The sequence below is a fragment of the Lemur catta genome, chromosome 1, assembly GCF_020740605.2.
Source record: "Lemur catta isolate mLemCat1 chromosome 1, mLemCat1.pri, whole genome shotgun sequence".
Taxonomy (NCBI): domain Eukaryota; kingdom Metazoa; phylum Chordata; class Mammalia; order Primates; family Lemuridae; genus Lemur; species Lemur catta.
The window spans coordinates 200989613-201007743 of record NC_059128.1 but is presented as its reverse complement, the minus strand read 5'-3'; the positions used below and the strand labels follow the sequence as shown (position 1 = coordinate 201007743).

At 37.0% G+C, this 18131-nt stretch overlaps 1 long non-coding RNA gene across 1 annotated transcript in view; it reads right to left on the bottom strand.

The window, feature by feature from the left end:
• The window catches only part of LOC123630273, a 127298-nt gene extending 116549 nt beyond the window's left edge, over positions 1 to 10749 (bottom strand). Inside the window, exon 1 of the long non-coding RNA XR_006732628.1 lies at positions 10693 to 10749. This is a non-coding gene — a long non-coding RNA (uncharacterized LOC123630273). The remainder of the gene's footprint in view (positions 1 to 10692) is intronic.
• Positions 10750 to 18131: the final 7382 nt, after the last annotated feature.

The window sequence follows — 18131 nt, the reverse complement described above, 5'->3', positions numbered from 1 at the left end:
CAAATTAATGTGAAATAATGAATAAAAGTGCATTAAAAGTACATGTAAACATGGAAAGACCATTACTTATAACAAGGATTTTTAAAAATTAAAAAAATTAACCAATGCATAGAATTTAGATAGTGGCAGAGACTAGACTATGAGCCAAAATACCAATTTTTAGTCCCAGCTTGGCCTCATTTGAGTCTGAGCAGGTCATGTAATACTTCTTTCTAAATGAAAAAGCATGAACTAAATGATCTCTTAAAGTAACCTATATCTCTAAGAATATAAGAATCATGTCCTCTAAAGATTAATGCAATTAGTCAAATGTAAAAATGGTGCTGATTTCTGTAAACCAACACTTGTAGTTATTAGTTTTAATTTATTTCATTAGTTAGCTATATATTTCCAAGAAAGACGTGACATGGTTTTTAATGAAGAGCACACAAAATAAAGCTGCTAAACAAAAAGCTGATGTTATAAAAATATTACACTTTTTTTCAAGTTTACCAATCTCATTTTTCATATTCATGTGTTCAATATCAATAGAAGAAATAAAAGAGCTGCAAATTGGAGAAGGCATGATAAATTTTTGAAAAAGCAAATCCTAAATACATAAGTTACTGGTATGTAACAACATCAGCATCAAACCATCATCATGCTTGTCCACAAAATAAAACAGAAATCAAAGTCACAGATAAGAACACAGTTTTGTGAGTTGCCCTTCTCCCATGTGAGGACATAGCAGGGAGGCCGGCACCTGACATGGAATCTGCTGGTGCATGATCTTGGACTTCCCAGCCTCCAGAACTGTAATAAATAAATTTCTCTTCTTTATAAATTAAAAAAAGTTTGTGAATTTAAAAAAAAAAATCTTACCTTATTATCCCCTTTCTTCCCTTTTCATAATTGTTTCTTTTCTCACTCCCCCAATTATACCATAAGCTCTGTAAGGATCAAATCAGGGTCCACCTTTTTTGTTTTGTCCAGCAAAAGGTAGCTACTCCATGTTTCTAAATATAACAGAACTTAACTGAATTGAATTACAGGCCAAAATAGTATCTAGTTATTTATGATCACTAGAAAAATCCCTGATTTCCAGGACCCGTCCACAGACCATATTCCAGACCACTTATCTCAGTATTTATTTCGGGGAACAACACCACCAGCTGATTTCAGTGTATCTTGGTGCCATTAAGTGTCTCAAGAAGTAAGCATGGACCCAGTAGATGGCATTTCTGAGACCTGTATGTGGCCCATTTGTAATTAAGTTCAAATCCAATTCTGCTATTGACCCTTATTGATTCCTTTCTGTTTAGCTCCACCTGCTTAATACAACATTTGAACAGCATTCATACTCTCAGGTTCTTGCTTCTTTACTCACAAAGTTCCCCTTACCTTCTTACTTCAAGTCTCTGGGGACTATCTAGAAACAGACTTCCCTTCATATGACCCTTGGGATTCCTTGTCTTCCTTACTCCTATACTGCCTCCATGCTCTCCAGCCCCTGCCCCTGACACACACACACACACACACACACACACACACACACACACACACACACACACACACACACCCCGTATGTGTTATCCTCCTTTGTAAGCTTACAAATGAGCAAACCTGGGCAACTCCTGGCACTGTCAGACAATTTCAGGTAAAGGAAATCCCCACTTTCTACCTATTAATCGATCTTCCTCTAAAAGTACACCAACTCTGCTTAAGCAGCAACAACAATGAAATGATAAGATAAAGTTGTATCTTCAGCCACCAATCTTAGCTGACGTTAGCCTGGGAACCTCTGTATGACTGGCAAGGCTAAATTGAGTATACTTATGAGTTTATAATCTATTAGGGAAGTACATTTTCACAAAGTGGGAAGTGGAGATTAGGGAGTAGCTTTAGTTTGGGCTGCTGTGTTATGGAATATTATAGGATATTTATGTTTTATCATAAAGATAAATTCATTTAATAAGCACACTCTGGGCACTGTAATTAAAGCTAGATGCGTAAAGAGGCAAAGATTAAAAGATACTGTCTCTGGCCATGTAGCAAATGGAACGTGAGGGGGAAAATGAAGATGTAATAAAAACTGTGCTAGTAGAGGCAACCATATATACAAGGCAAGATATCAATAGAACCACAGTGAAGGGAGTATGACTGGCTCTGGGGGCAAGGAGCATTTACAGAAACCAAAATATTTTCACTGGATCTGGCTGGATATATAGGTATTTGTCATTTAGAGAACAGAAAAAGGCATTCCAGATAAAGGGATCACATGTGTGCAAAGATGGGAGAATAAAAAGGATTATATTTGGTGTGAGGATGGGGGAATTAGATTAAAGATTATGTTTAGGATGGAGGACAGAAGATGAGGCTAGAGTCTTTAATAGAGGCCAGATTACAACTGGCCTCATTCATTGGCCACATTCATTCACCCAAAAGGCAGTGAAGCAGCCACCAGAGATTATTAAACAGAGCAGTGACATTCTTAGATGATTGAATATCAGACAAATGTTGATGAATGGTAACTTGTAAAATCTCCCCAGTCTTCCACCAACAAGGAAATTCCCTTACACACCTGGACAAAAACTTTACAATCCTAACTTACTGATCAGTAAGCCCTTTCTTGTGGCTTGGCAAAGAACAGAGAATGAAAATGGTTTCTTCCTAGCCTATATCTGATCTTACCAGGTTCCCTTCCTGAAGACTGTGGAGAATGAGAAAATTGTAAAAAGGGAAGGGAAAAGAAAAGGACAATAACATTTGTTAAGTATTAGATGCCAGTTGATATAGTAGGTGCTTTAACATACAAAACAAGCTTCAGAGGTAGGAAAAATCATTCCCATTTTAGAGAGGGGAAAATATAGGTGAACCAAGTTGTCAAGAAACACAGAGAAATACAATACTGAGGTGGAAAACCGAGATCTAAACCCAAACTTGGAAAACTCCTACTAACTACACACTATATATGTAGACACTCATGTATGTAAGAAAATGAAGTCTCCCACATGCTACCTTAGTCTCACAATAATTCTTACATAGTGAACTATTATGGGTTGAGGAAGAGATGTGGTGCAAGACAAAGACAAAGAAGACATCCTAGCATGGTTTACAACAGCTTAAAAGCAAGCTACTAAAATGTAGACATCAAACTGACAGGTGTCTGTCTGTCTTCCTTAATATCTCCAATGTCCTTAGCACTGCTTTAATAAACAATGTATTATTGGTTTCAATACTAGTTTTGTCTTTATATTAAAGTGAAGGATGAGCACTGTAGTCAAAATATATGTTGTGAAAATGAGTAAAGGTTTCTTTTTCACTACCTCCAAAAAATATGTTAACCAAAAAGAAGGCATGTGAAGTAATGTCTTTAAATAATCAGAGTTACAGACCTTTTTAATCAAACATAAATTTACAGGACTTTTAACTATTTTGTCCTGAACACAACGCGATGGGCGTTTTCATCATAAAAATGCTTTAGAGGAGTTCAAACTGGATACATACTAAGACAAAGTCTAGATTATAATACAAACATAGCAAGCTTCTATTATGTAGTTTTCAGCTTCCTTTAAAATTGAATTCTTGATAACAATTATATGAAAAATTTACATTTGATATTGAGCAAATAAAAGAACAGCTGCTTTTCTACAGATATAAACCTAGCAGCAATGAAATCAAGAGCAATTTTCTCCTGCAGGGAGGGGAAAAATAAAAAATTAAAAAATTAAAATGAAGAGCAACTTTCTCCATTCAAGGGAAGAACTGGTGGTGATAAGTAACTTGACTCTCACTAATGTCATTGTCTCTAATATTAGCAATAAATTAAACCCTCAGTACTACCAGAATTCACAGTAATATCACCAAACTGAGGTTGCTACAGAGGTTAGAGGCATATGTCAGCATACCATATTATCCTTGGTAAAAGTAAAAAGAAAGCAACCTTGTATATATACAATTTCAGGTTTTTTTATACCTTGAAAATGTCCAAGATTTAATAATCATTAAAATAAATTCATTTTTTACTTTATGTTTTCATTCGCAATGAAATGAAGAATTTTGGGAAAAACATTATATCCTTTTCAACTGATAGGCTGTTCAAAATCTACTTGAGGAGATGAATATGCTCACTCTCTGTCTTGCCCTTCCTAAGCACTAAACTCAACATTCTTCTAGCAAATGGAAAAAAAAACTATATGCTTATATATTTCTGCTTTAACCTTGGAAAATTGATAAGACATGTAATAAAGATGACAATGACCTGGAACTAATGTTTAAATATCACTACAATAACATTATAAGGAACATTCAGATAGAGTAAAAACTGAAAAAGAAAGGCAGTAATTCTTTGCTTTGTTCAGATAACCTAAAAAGAATTGGAAAAGACTATTGTAGAAGTGACTACTATGATAGAACAAAATTTCAACAGTATCTCCAATCTTCCAGTCTTTAATTCATTGCTTGTATAGCTGAAATCCAGACAGAAAGTAGCTATTTCATATAAATACAAATCATAAATTTTCAAATAAATGAAGCTCAAAATATCTTATAAGCCATTAAAAATAAGATATATGTAAACTGTACTTTGACAATACATTTATACTGTTCATATAATAATACATGAGACTAAAATCCCAGATCATTTCTCAGACACTAGTAATATAATAATTATCCTCATGTAATATTGGTTAAACAAAATAAGAAAGTATTCTTAATGTAGTTGTTGTAGACATTACACCTATAAAACTAAATGTCATTAATAGTGCTTTAGATAATGTTGAAATGTTATTTTCCTCCAACTCTAGGTTCCACAAGAAGATACAATAATGTGTGGGTACTTAGAGCCTTTAACAAAGCTCCTCTTTGTATTTGCTCCCCCATTTTCCCTTTCAGGTTTTGTCCCTTTCAAATTCCAGCACATACACAAAGATTATAGAGATAGATAAGACCACATGATATCACCTGGTCCCATTCTTCAAGGATATGAATATCTAACCTTACAAAACAAAGGTTCTTGAAACCTAGGAACATATTTAACTACGGAGGTGAAAGACCTCTACAGGGAGAACTATGAAACACTGAGGAAGGAAACAGCAGAGGACATAAGCAGATGGAAAAACATGCTCATGAATGGGCAAAATCAACATTGTTAAAATGTCTATACTACCCAAAGTGGTCTACAGAGTCAATTCAATCCCTATCAAAATACCAACATTATTTTTCACAGATCTAGAAAAAATAATTCTACACTTTGTATGGAACCAGAGAAGACCCTCTATAGCCAAAGCAACTTTAGCAAAAAGAACAAATTTGGAGGCATCAATTTACCAGACTTCGAGCTATACTACAAGGCTATAGGAATTAAAACAGCATGGTATCGATACAAGAACACAGACATAGACCAATGGAACAGAACAGAGAACCCAGATATAAAACCATCCTCACATTGCCATCTGATCTTTGACAAAGCAGACAAAAACAAACCAGGGAAAACAATACCTATTCAATAAATGGTGCTAGAAAAAGTGGATAGCCAAATGTAGAAGTCTGAAACAGGATCCACACCTCTTACCACTCACAAAAATCAACTCATGGTGGATAACAGACTTAAACCTAAGGCATGAAACCATAAGAATTCTAGAGAAAAATGTTGGATAAACTCTTACAGACATTGGCCTAGCCAAAGAATTTATGAAGAAGACCCCAAAGGCAATCACAGCAACAACAAAAATAAATAAATAGGACCTAATCAAATTAAAAAGTTTCTGCACAGCCAAGGAAACTATCATGAGAGCAAACAGACAACCTACAGAATGGGAGAAAATATCTGAATGCTACACATGCAATAAAGGGCTGATAACTAGAATCTATAAAGAACTCAAGCAAATCAGCAAGAAAAAAAATCAAAAACCCCAATAAAAAGTGGGCAAAAGACATAAACAGAAACTTTTCAAAAGAAGATAGACTAATGGCTAACAAACATATGAAAAGAGGCTCAACATCTCTAATCATCAGGGAAATTTCAAAACCACAATGAGATATCACTTAACTGCAGTGAGAAAGGCTTTTATCAAAAAGTCCTAAAACAACAAATGTTGGCATGGATGCAGAGAGACAGGAAAACTCATACATTGCTGGTGAGACTGCAAACTAGTACAACCTCTACGGAAAGGAGTAAAAAGATACCTCAAAGAGCTAAAAGTAGAACTACCATTTGATCCAGCAATTTCACTACTGAGTATCTACCCAAAGGAAAAAAAGACATTCTATAAAAAAGACACCTGCACTCGAATGTTTACCACAGCACAATTCACAATTGCAAAAATGTGGAAACATCTCAAGTGCCCGTCAATATATAAATGGATTAATAAAATGTGGTGTGTGTACCATGGAGTACTACTCAGCCATAAAAAAAATCAGTGAACTAATACCTCCTCTATTATCCTGGATGGAACTGGAAACCATTCTTCTTAAGTGAAGTATCACAAGAATGAAAAAGCAAACACCACATCTACTCACCATTAAATTGGAACTAGTTAATCAACACTTATGTGCACATATGGAAATAACATTTATCGGAAATCAAGCAGGCGGGGGGTAAATTCAAGGTATGCCATAGTAAAAATGGGCTTATCCTCAGAATCATGTACCTCTGTAAACAGAGTCTCCCTAAGTAATACCATTCACATACTGTCTTATCTCACTAAACAAGAGCCAGTAAAGCCTTGAGAAATTTTCAAACATATAAACACGAGAGTTGGCTTACTGCATAATTAGTAGCCATTTGCTTGAAAATACCTGGTTCTTGTTTTTAAAGTTTTCTGGGACTCTAACATAATTAAATTTAAGGAAAAGGTCCAAGACCACAAGGTTTTTTAAGTTTGTCTCAATCTTCATCTCTTTGTCACATCTCTTCATCCAGAGAAGATCAGATAAAAGAGGCTTTTATCACCTGAATATGATCAAAAATTTCAAACTGACTTCTATGATCAGAATTTCAAAAAAGTGTTACAGTGCCCCAGAAGGTGTTTACTTTGGTTTGAGCATTTTGAAGCCTAGCGGGGAATATGTTTAAGGTTTGGTTCAAAAAACCTGAATGGTCCCCACTAGGTACTGACAAAGATTCAAGTGCTTCTTAGAACCAGATACCAAGTTGTCAAATTAATAAGTAGTGTATTAAACTGAAATGAAAATATACACACACAATTTACAGAGATAGTACAATTTGCTTAAAAGTATTTTTATCAATGATCTTTCTCCAATTTCTAAGTATAAAAAGATAAAGAGACCCAGAATACATATAGGGGTACATTATTTGAGGTTATTTCATCATCAATAATAATTGTACTTGATGCACAGGAGTAAGAAAACACAGCCTACGCATACATTTACCAAAAGGCTGGACAGATATAATAAAGTCCTAAAACTGAAGAAGTTCATGAGTAATTTTACACACCAAGATTGTAAAAAAGCAAAAAGCCACCCATGATATAAAAAAAAAAAATGTGATATTACATACAATGAAAGTAAGTTTAAAATTGTAGAATTTTGATTATCTGTTTTTAAAGGATTCTTAGCACTTCTGAAGTCTTTCATGATAGAATATCTAAAAATTAAAATATCTTTAATATATTCCTACCAAATCATACTTTGGTAATTAATAATGAGAGCATAAATTTTCATTATGATTAAAACTTAACTTTTTTAAACTGAAACCACATTTATAAACAAGTAGTTAGGGAAAAGTTATGCTGAGCTCAAAATACTAGGGTTCTATGCAAGATAAATCACCTTTCTTACCTGAACGGCTCAGATGAAAATGTCAAAACAATTAATTTACAATTTTGTCTGACATCAACATCCCAGGCACAGTGCAAAACAGAAAACCCTGATTTCAGGAATACTGTTTACTTTTTAACTGAAAAAAAAATTGTGCAATGAATTAAATTTTGGTAAAAAAAAAAAAGAGAGACACACTGCCAGATCACAGAGGTCAAAGAATTCATCAGACTCACTTCCCATACAACGGCATGTTTTTGGCTCAGGGGAAAAAAAGTTATCTATTCCCCCATACAAACACAAACACACAAACATAAGGATATATATTTTACTATCTATACACCAAATATGACTATATAGATTTTTAATAAACCAAACATAAAAACAATTGAATCAATTTTTAGTTACATCATATGTGCATGCTGACATCTATGTGTGTATATATATATATACATGTGTTCCTGTGTGTAGAGAGAGGAAAAACAGGATCTTAAATTTTTGCTTTAACAAACCTCATACCCACAAAGCTACCTCATTTATTTCTTTGAATGTACTATGTAAAAAATTATGTAATCATAATATTTTTGAGCTGTAGAAAGCCCTAAAAATGATCTCAAGCTATCTCCTCATTTTTCAGCAAAAAAAAAACTGAAGGCCAGGCAAGACATGTATACAAAACTAGCTGGGGACAGAACTTAGACTAGAACCCTGGCCCCTAACTCCCTAATATTTTGTACCAATCACCTACCATACTAGAGATGAACTCCTGAAAACTGGTAAATATTGTCAGTAGAAACAATAATAGGCTCCTATTGCTATATTATTTTATATTTACTTACTTTTTAAGTAAAGCATTCTGCTTTCAAAAATCCACTAAGATGTCATGAGAAAATGATTATGTACTAAAAGTTTCTATACAGGCATATTTGGATTTCATTCTTTATTCAATTGTAATGAATCATTTAGAATTAGTCAGCATTTTAAAGCCTTTACATCTGTCCTTACAATATTGGACCTTACTTAAATGCAAATCATTGATTTATGAATTACGTTCATTCTGATTGGCTAAAATTCACTTCATATATATTTTTTCTATATACACAAAGATAATATACCATTATTTCTAAGGATATAGATGCTAAAACAGGACTGTTGGCTCCATTAATTACTTTGTAACCTTGGGTGAGTTATCCACCTAATGTCTTAGTTTCATTTGTAAAAATAACAGAAACTATCTGATAGTATGGTAAAGATAAAATAAGTGATTATATACAAAGCAAAAGAATAATGCTAGCTCTCAGTAAATGCTCAAAAAATATTAGTTACTATTACTAATTTTCAGCCATCTAATAGATTAACATATTGGAGCTAAAGGAACCTCAGAGATCATGTAGAACAGTAATTGGCAGACATTTTGTAAAGGGCCAGACAGTAAATATTTGAGGCTTCCCAGACCATGCAGTCTCTGTTTTAACTACTCAGCCCTATGGGCTATCGCAAATGCGTACATAGACAATACACTGATAGATACAGTTGTATTCCCATGAAACTTTATTTACAAAAACAGGTGGCAAGCTGGCATTGGCCTCAAGGCCATATTTTGCAGACTCCTGATGTAGAATAACAATCACATTCTATAGAGAATAAAAGTGAAGAATAGAGAAATGAAGTGACAGAAAGTTATGTAACAAGCTACTGGCATTCACAGAGCTAGAACCAAGAACTCTACAAGTCAACTCAATGTTCTGTCCACCTCTCCATATAGAAGAGGCTCCATGAAGTCTTCATGTCCTGATCTACCAACAAAAACAATTTCTTGTTTCTCTACCCTCCCACAACATACAAGATCAGCAGAAAATTGATGGATTTTGAAGGGCAATGAGTATAAAAGGGTTCATTATACTATTCTCTCTACTTTTGAGTATCTGGTAATTTCTATAATAAAAACTTTTTTAGAACCCAATAACTTCAAAGCACTCAGTATTCTTCATAAGGTATTTATCAATTTTATCAGAATTATTTGCATATATTCTCTTCTCCTTTCTATATTAAAAAATAGCAATTTGAAGGCCAAAATCATGTCATGAACATAGTAGTCATCATCCCCTGCCAGGACCTCACACAGAACCTTATTTTATAACAAAGATTCATCAAATTAATGGTCCCTAAATAACTGAAGGAAAGTCAATCTAGGTGCATTTCCATTAACAATTTTCTCCATCTTGCCAAATTGCTCAATATCCATGAGCAACATTGTCAAAATGCCGCCATTCTCTACAGCCTATTTATTGACAATCCTGTCTTTTTTATATCATTTTCAAAATCCAATCTGAAATCTAATCCTAGCTAACATTTCTTCCCAAATTTAAAACCACCACTTCATAATTAGATTCACCACCAGCAACAACACTGTTCTCCATTTGATCATACTTGGTAGTTCAAAAGCTAAGGGTCTCTTTGATAATAATGGCAATATTCTTATAACTTTACCGTAGTTACCCACTGTATGGGAGGTGATATTCAATGTTCTTAACCTCCTCATTAGAACCTTTCTTTGATCTCACCATATGATCCAGCCTGTCTGATTTCCTCCTTCTCCCGTAGCTAACTTTGATCTTGTAATCTCAACTTTCTAAGTCTTTTCCCAAGCAGAACATAAGGTAGAAATTCTCCCTCTTCTTTCCTCAGCAAAACACAAAATTCTTTGCTTCCAGCAATTCTCAGGATCTCAAAGACCAAATGGTAAAAAAGGTAACAATTCCCACAAATTTCTCATGCACCATGACTGTCTCTCACAATGAGAAAAGAGAAGTGATCCAAAGAGAACATCCACATTCCCTACCTGCATCTGTGCCCACACAATTTTCCTTCCCTCTTATTACTGCAGATAAATAGCCCATGATCTTAGCAACAGATAACTTCTGTTGTACTCACGTAAACCTTCTCATCTACTCAAGAACACTGCTCCCCTCTCTCTTCTGCATCATCAAATTTTCCACCTCAGGCCGGGCACGTTGGCTCTCCCCTATAATTCCAGCACTTTGGGAGGCTGAGGCAGGAGGATTGCTTGAGGCCGGGAGTTTGAGAACAGCCTGGACAACACAGTGAGATACTGTCTCCACAAAAAAAAAATTTAAAAATTAGCCAGGTGTGATAGCACATGTCTATAGTCCCAGATACTTGGGAGGCTGAGGCAGGAGAATGACTTGAGCCCAGGAATTCAAGGCTGCAGTGAGCTACGACTGCACCACTGCACTCCACCCTGGGTGATGGAGTGAGACCCTGTCTCTAAAAAAATAAAGAAATAAATGTAATAATTTTGCATCTCCATTGCCTCTTTCTCATTAGCATACCATTGTTTTGTACATTTTTAAAACTCTCTTTACATCATATGATCCTACAACTAATATTCCGTTTCTTTCCCTCCTTTTTCAATAAAAATATTGAAGGGCTGTATACCATTATCCTTTTCAATGTCCATCATTCAACTCTGTCAAACACATTCCAACCAAGCTTTCTCTTCTACCATCCCATGAAAACTTCTGCTAAATCAATTCTCCATCCTCATTTTTAAAACAGCTGACCAGCTCCCTACTTCTTAAAACACTTCATGTGACATTCAGGATTCCATACTCTCCTGCTTTTCCGTTTACCTCTAATACAGCTCTTTTTCACATTCCTTTGCTAGTTCCTCCTTATCTCATAACACTGGAGTGTACCAAAGCTCAGTTCTTGGTCCTCTTCAATTTTCTAAACCCACATACTTTTGATTAATTCATTCAATCTCTTTGCTTTTAAAACCAGCTATATGATGAAGAGTCCTAAACATTTGTCATTAGCCTGGTCTTCCAACTAATTGCCTGCTTGATGTCTCCATTTGTATATCTATAATGAAAGTTATCTAACACTTAACATGTCCAAAAACAAAAGTCTTAATCCCAAACCATACATGTCCCGCCTGCTATCTTTCCCATCTCACTTCACAGAAATTGTCTTTTCAGGTGCTTAGGCAATTAAGTTCTCCTTAATTTCTTTTACGCTCATACTACATATCTGATCTGTCAGCAAATCTATAGATTATACCTTCAAAATATATCCAGAATCAACTATTCACCACTTCTACTGCTACCATCCTGGTTTATGCCACCGTGGTCTGTCATATGGATCATTATAATAACCTAACTAGTGTCCCTGCTTCTGTCTTTGCTTTCATCAGTCTATTCTCAACGCAGTAGCCAGAGTAATGGCATTAAAGGGATGTGTTAGATCACGTCATTTCTCTGGTCAAAATGCTCTAATAGCCTCCCATATGGCTTCACATAAAGGCTATCATTTCAACAGCTTACTAGACCATATAGTATTATCTAGCCCCTATGACATAAACCTAAGGGCTGGTATCATCTAGCCCCTCAGACCACATATCCTACTTTTCCTTCCTCCTTCATTCCACTCCAGCCACACAGACTTCTTTCCTGATGCCTAAACACACCAATACACAGGGCGTCTGCACTTGGTATTTCTCTGTGCCAGGAAAGCTCTTGCCTCAAATCTCCTAAAGCTCATTCCCTCACCTGCTTCAAGTATAATGAAACATCACCTTCTCTTGAGGACTTGCCTTACAATCCTATTTTAAACTGCTAAACATACACACACACAGTCTTTCTTGCTTCATGTTTCTCCATACCACTTACTACAGTATTCCCTTATATTTTCCTTATTATATATACTGCCTATCTCCCTCCACTAGAATGTATGTTCAAAGGAGACAGAAATTTGTTCTCTGCTTTATTCCATGCCAAGAACAGTGTTTGGCACACAGTAAGCAACTGATAAACAATTGTTGACTAAGTGAATGAATAAATATTAAGGTCTCTATATGCATATAATAATGCTTTATGTAATTAATAAATTGTATCATTTCACTCTTCTTGGTCCTATAATAAAAGTCTTTAATACTCTTTGGAGGGGATCAGGAATGCATAAGATCACCCTTATCAAGAGGAGTCACTTTTATATTTCCCAGAAGTCTTCAGACAAGAGATTACTGTTTATTGTATAGGAGAAAAATCTCTGAACACTTTAAAGTGAAGCTATTGGTGAAAGAACTCCCCTTTCCATTAAGAATTCTTAGCGGGAAGAAAAAAAGAAAAGGGGGAAATCCTACTCAAATACCAACACCCAGTTTAAAACCCAACCCTTTCTTTCATCTTTTCCTTCCCCATTCTCCCAGAGCACTTTGTACCACTATCCCAGTGCTCACTATGGTCCCGTCTCCTGGACATGGAGTCTCTGGAGGACAGAAACTGAAATCCTCTCCAGTTAGCACAGGATCTAGCCTGCGGATGACATTCAGTTACTGAATTGAACTGACGATAGTGAATACTACAGACACTTTTGACATAATTGCTTATGTTTGTCAAGATGTAGTCCATAAACAGAAGCAACACCATCATCTGGGTCTCCAAGGCCATTTCAAACAAATCTGTCTTCTCTGTTCTGCAGGGGTAACTGCAGCAGAGCATTCAGTTCAGTAACTTAATCCACAGTTGACTAATCCACTCCTCAGGCTGCAAACCCTAGTAAGCAAAGACTAACTACTAAGGGCAATAGAAGAGAAATGTAAAGGATATTGTATGTGTAGTTGTTACCGTGTTCTTATCCTAACAGTGAAAGGGACAAAAGAACACAAGACACTAAAAGATGAGATACCCAATAAAAAGGAAAAAGGAAAGAAAAAAAATTTTAAATGTGGGAGGAAAACAGGAGGGACGAGCTGTGGAACAGTGAAACTGAAGGGCAAATACGGTAGTAAGCCAGGCACTAGGGTAGAAACTGGGGCAGGCTCTCATCACAGGCTGCTTTCAATGGCCTCTCATAAACTCCCTGGAGAAAGCCATCCTACTCGTGCTCCGGAGCCGCACTCGACACACGGGCGTCCCTCTGAGGCGAGCCGTCCGGACAGCACCGGGCCGCCGGCCGCCTGTTTACCCGCGTCCCGCTAAGGCCGCCCGGCCGTCGTGCAGTGCATGCGTTTGCGAACGTGTCCGAAGCCGGGAATTGGGGGCTGCCAGGCTCACTTCCTAAGACAGCGGCTTTGAAAAGTGGGCGGGGGCCTCGGAACGGCGGCAGTTCCTTGGACCTGCACCGGCCCCCGGTCCGCTCAGCCCCGTGCCCCGCGCGCCACCCCGCGGGGTCGCTCTCGCCGCGCCGCCGCCCGGGCGCCCCCGGCCCGGTCCTTCACGCCGGGAGGGCGACCACGGCTCCGCGCAGGGGCGCGGCCAGCACCGCAGCCGCTCCAGCCTAGGCGGGAGGAGGAGCGAGGAACCCCAGACGGCTCGGCCGAAGACGCGCCGCCTCAGAGCTGCGTTGGGTAAAACTTTGAAAAGACAAGGACTCGGATTACCTGAGCTGCGCGGGCGCGGGCGCGGGCTCGAGTGCGGTACGGCGGCCGGGCCGGGCCGGGTTTTCAGCAGCCGTAAAGCGGGAGGGGCGCGCGCGAGCCCTCGGCGCCGGCGTCAGCCCCTGGCGAGCGGCGGCCGGGCTGAGTCATAATTGAAGCCACGTTTGCCGAGCCAAATGGGAAGAGCGGCCTCGAAAGCCTTGTTAAATGGCAGGGGGCTCAAAAGTAGGAAAAGATTTTTTTTTTTCTAAAGTGGGCAAAACTGGTAACTTGCCCCGTGGTGCCCCATCAAAAGATACGATTTTCATTTATAATTTGCATGTATTTTACAAACGGTCTTTGTAGCTAATAAAACTTTTTAAAGAGCTTTTTTATTTTAAAGTGCATTGTTTCTGGAGCCAAATTGCCGGGTATAGCACGTCATTTGAATTTTGTGCCTTTGTTTCTCATCCAAGGTACAGGATAATAAAAGTGCCTCCCTCAAGAGAGAGTACAGAGAGGGTGGGTGCTTGGCATCGCGCTACACTCAGCATGCAGTAAACGTCATTATTATTTTAAAATAAAGGGAGGAGGCGGATAGAAATTTAGATGAACAGTTTCGAAAAGAAGAGAAAAAAAGGACTTTTTTTTTAAGAGGAGCAAATTAGACAAAGGCAATGGAAGATATGAAACTGGAGCCCCCAAGAAACAAATGAGGCTAAAGATGTGGCTGAATTAAAAAGAGGGGAAAGGAAGGAAGGAAGGGAGGAAGGAAGGAAGGAAGGAAGGAAAATAAGGAAAGATGGAAGGATAGAACTAGATTCAATGGGAAGGAAGGAAGAAAGAAGGAAGGAGAAACAAAACTAGGCTCAGTGGCCAAAAAGCTGAAGTGGATCATGGAGGAGAGGGAGTGGAGGGATATGTTTACCTGCTATTTAGAAATTCATGACAAAATCCATCCGCTGAAAGAGATTTTTTAAATACGTAAACAAACAACTGTCTAAAAATGAGACCCAAATGAGGAGCCTTTGCTCCAGTGAATGGGATTTGGCAGTTCTGCAAAATGAGTAAATTCATCCTTGTGCTGCATCTTGAGAGGTTGAGTCATCAAACCCATAGCAAATATTAGTGGGCTGGTTTCCTGAAAGGCACGCCAGATGGATGCATTCTGGTTAGTTTTCATAACTGTGTGATGTTCCCTTCTGCATTTCTTCCATTTCAGAAGAAAGGAGTCTGAATAAAGATTTGAGGAGTGAATTTGAATATAAAAGCCAAGCTAGTTACTTGAGTATCCACCCACCACCAGCTTAAAGTTAAAGATTCCAAAACAAGTAACCATTTCTCCCACTTTCATTTTCCCTCTCCTTTGCTTTTATTATATTATTTTTACAGTGAAACTGTCTAGAGGAAAGGTGGTTTTAATTAACATGAAAGAATGGAAGGAATTTTAGCTAGGCCTCTCCAAGAGAGTAAAACTTTTTGAAAGAAAGGCTTTGTAGATGAAGTTTTAATGAGAATGAGAGTAAGCTGGCAGATGTGAAATCTGAAGATTTTTTTGACAAACAAGAAAACAGTAATAACACTGGAGTGAAAGGGAATAGAACAGAAATCAGAAACAGTTCCATTGCCTAATTACTGCAAGAACCAAAGACTAGAAAAGTTTTCCCTATCAGATAAAGAAAAACGTGTGCCTACATCCACCACCCAGCCTTCAAATAAAAGAGAGGAAAAAAATTAAAAACCTCTGTCAGGTTCTTCTAATGATTTGCGTTACCCTAGGAGGTCACCTGCAGGGTAAAACACTTGGAGGTGCTTCTTTCTACACCTTCTGAAGGGACACTTTTGCAGAAGCAAAATTTCTGAGGGTACAATTTTTGCAGAGGCAAAAAAAAAAAAAAAACACGCACACACATATAAGATAAGAATCCCATTCCCTTTGTTTCAATTTTGCAGAGCCTTCAGGCTGAAACAGATTATCATTAAACCTTTATTAATGTGAAAAAAAAAAAAGATAAAATCTTAAATGCTAGGAAGCCCTTAACCTAAAAGGAGCAAGAAAACAAAACCAAGGCCCAGAAAATAGAGAAAGCGATTAGGAGACTTTTCTGAGGGGAACCTTTGAACTTTTGGCTGTAAAATGAATGCCACTCACTTGCTTTAAACAAATAGGCAACACAAACTAAAGTTGGGAATTTAGAAAATCTGGTTAGATCAGATAAAAAGCTTACCCTTGCCTGAAACACTTTGGTCTGAGAAGAAAATTCCACTCATTTTAAGTGAAAACAAAAACTCACCACCTAATCTGTGTACTTATTTAAATACCTCAATCACCTGAATCCCCTTGAGTGCATTTTTTTAGTTAGATTTTGGCATTCTGTAAATTGAACCTTGACTCTTACATTTTGAACATGTGAATTTATCCAAAAGTGGATTTTGACTAGTGTTTGCTTTAAAGCTCTTAAATCCAACATTAATTAATTTTAATAATTTAAAGCATATTCTGATCAGTTTATTATATGAATTTGACAACATTGCAAATATCTTTTACACAATTGAATTTAACCTTAGTGTGCTAATGTGATTTTCACTTAACATTTCATAGATGATTATATTAGAAAAGATTGTTTTGATTTCAAAAGGTCATATTGTTCTCTCCAACTTAAAACCTCAGTATAGGAAGGATTTCCTGCCACATTCCAAACACTTTGTTACAACATTACCTATTGCTAAATCATCATATAAAGAGAAACATGAGTTAAACAGCCAAATAGCCTCAGCAAATTTATAGTCTTGGAAACTAATTTCAGGAATGCTACTAGACTGTATCAAAGCTGAAGTGTGGTTGCCAAGCCAAATCTGAGCTTTAGTTGACAACATTGTGTTCCAAGATTGCTAGATAATCCAGCTCAATAAGTGAGGACAACCTTAAAAATGCAGATTCTCGCTCTCTGTCAACACATGTATGTGCTTATGGAACCTATTGTACGTATATTAGAAGAGGTCTACTTGAAACTATTAAATCTACAGCACTCTGACCTTTTTAGACATTTGAGGTAGGTTTTAAATGATCATTTTAAGATTTCAATTTTTAGAAAAAACTAGAAATTCTTAGATAATTTAAATTTATAAATTATATTAAAAAAGAATTGTAGACCGGGCGTGGTGGCTCATGCCTGTAATCCTAGCACTCTGGGAGGCCGAGGCGGGTGGATCGTTGGAGCTCAGGAGTTCGAGACCAGCCTGAGCAAGACCGAGACCCCGTCTCTACTAAAAATAGAAAGAAATTATCTGGACAACTAAAAATATATATAGAAAAAATCAGCCGGGCATGGTGGCGCATGCCTGTAGTCCCAGCTACTGGGGAGGCTGAGGCAGTAGGATCGCTTAAGCCCAGGAGTTTGAGGTTGCTGTGAGCTAGGCTGACGCTAAGGCACTCACTCTAGCCTGGGCAACAAAGCGAGACTTAAAAAAAAAAAAGAATTGTAAATTTTTTTCCAAATCTTTTTTTTGAATTTTTTTATTGTGGTAAAATACAAATAACATAAAATTTATCATCTTAACTGTATACGTTCTGTAATGTTAATTACATTCATAATTGTTGTGTATACATCACCACCATCCATCTCCGGAACTCTTTTCATCTCATAAAACTGAAACTCTGTACCAATTAAACAATTAATTCCCCTTTCTCCATTCCCCTCAGCCCCTGGCAACCACCATTCTAGTTATCTGACTTACTCTAAGTACCTCATGTAATCATACAATATTTACCTTTTGGTGACTGGCTTATTTAATAATAGCATAATGTCCTCAAGGTTCATCCACGTTGTAACTTATGTCAGAATTTTCTTTCTTTTTAAGGCCAAATAATATTCTATTGTATGTGGTAATATATACCACATTTTGCTTATCCATTCATCCTTCAATAGACACTTCGGGTTGCTTCTATGTTTTAGCTACTGTGAGTAATGCTGCTATGAGCAACATGGTACAA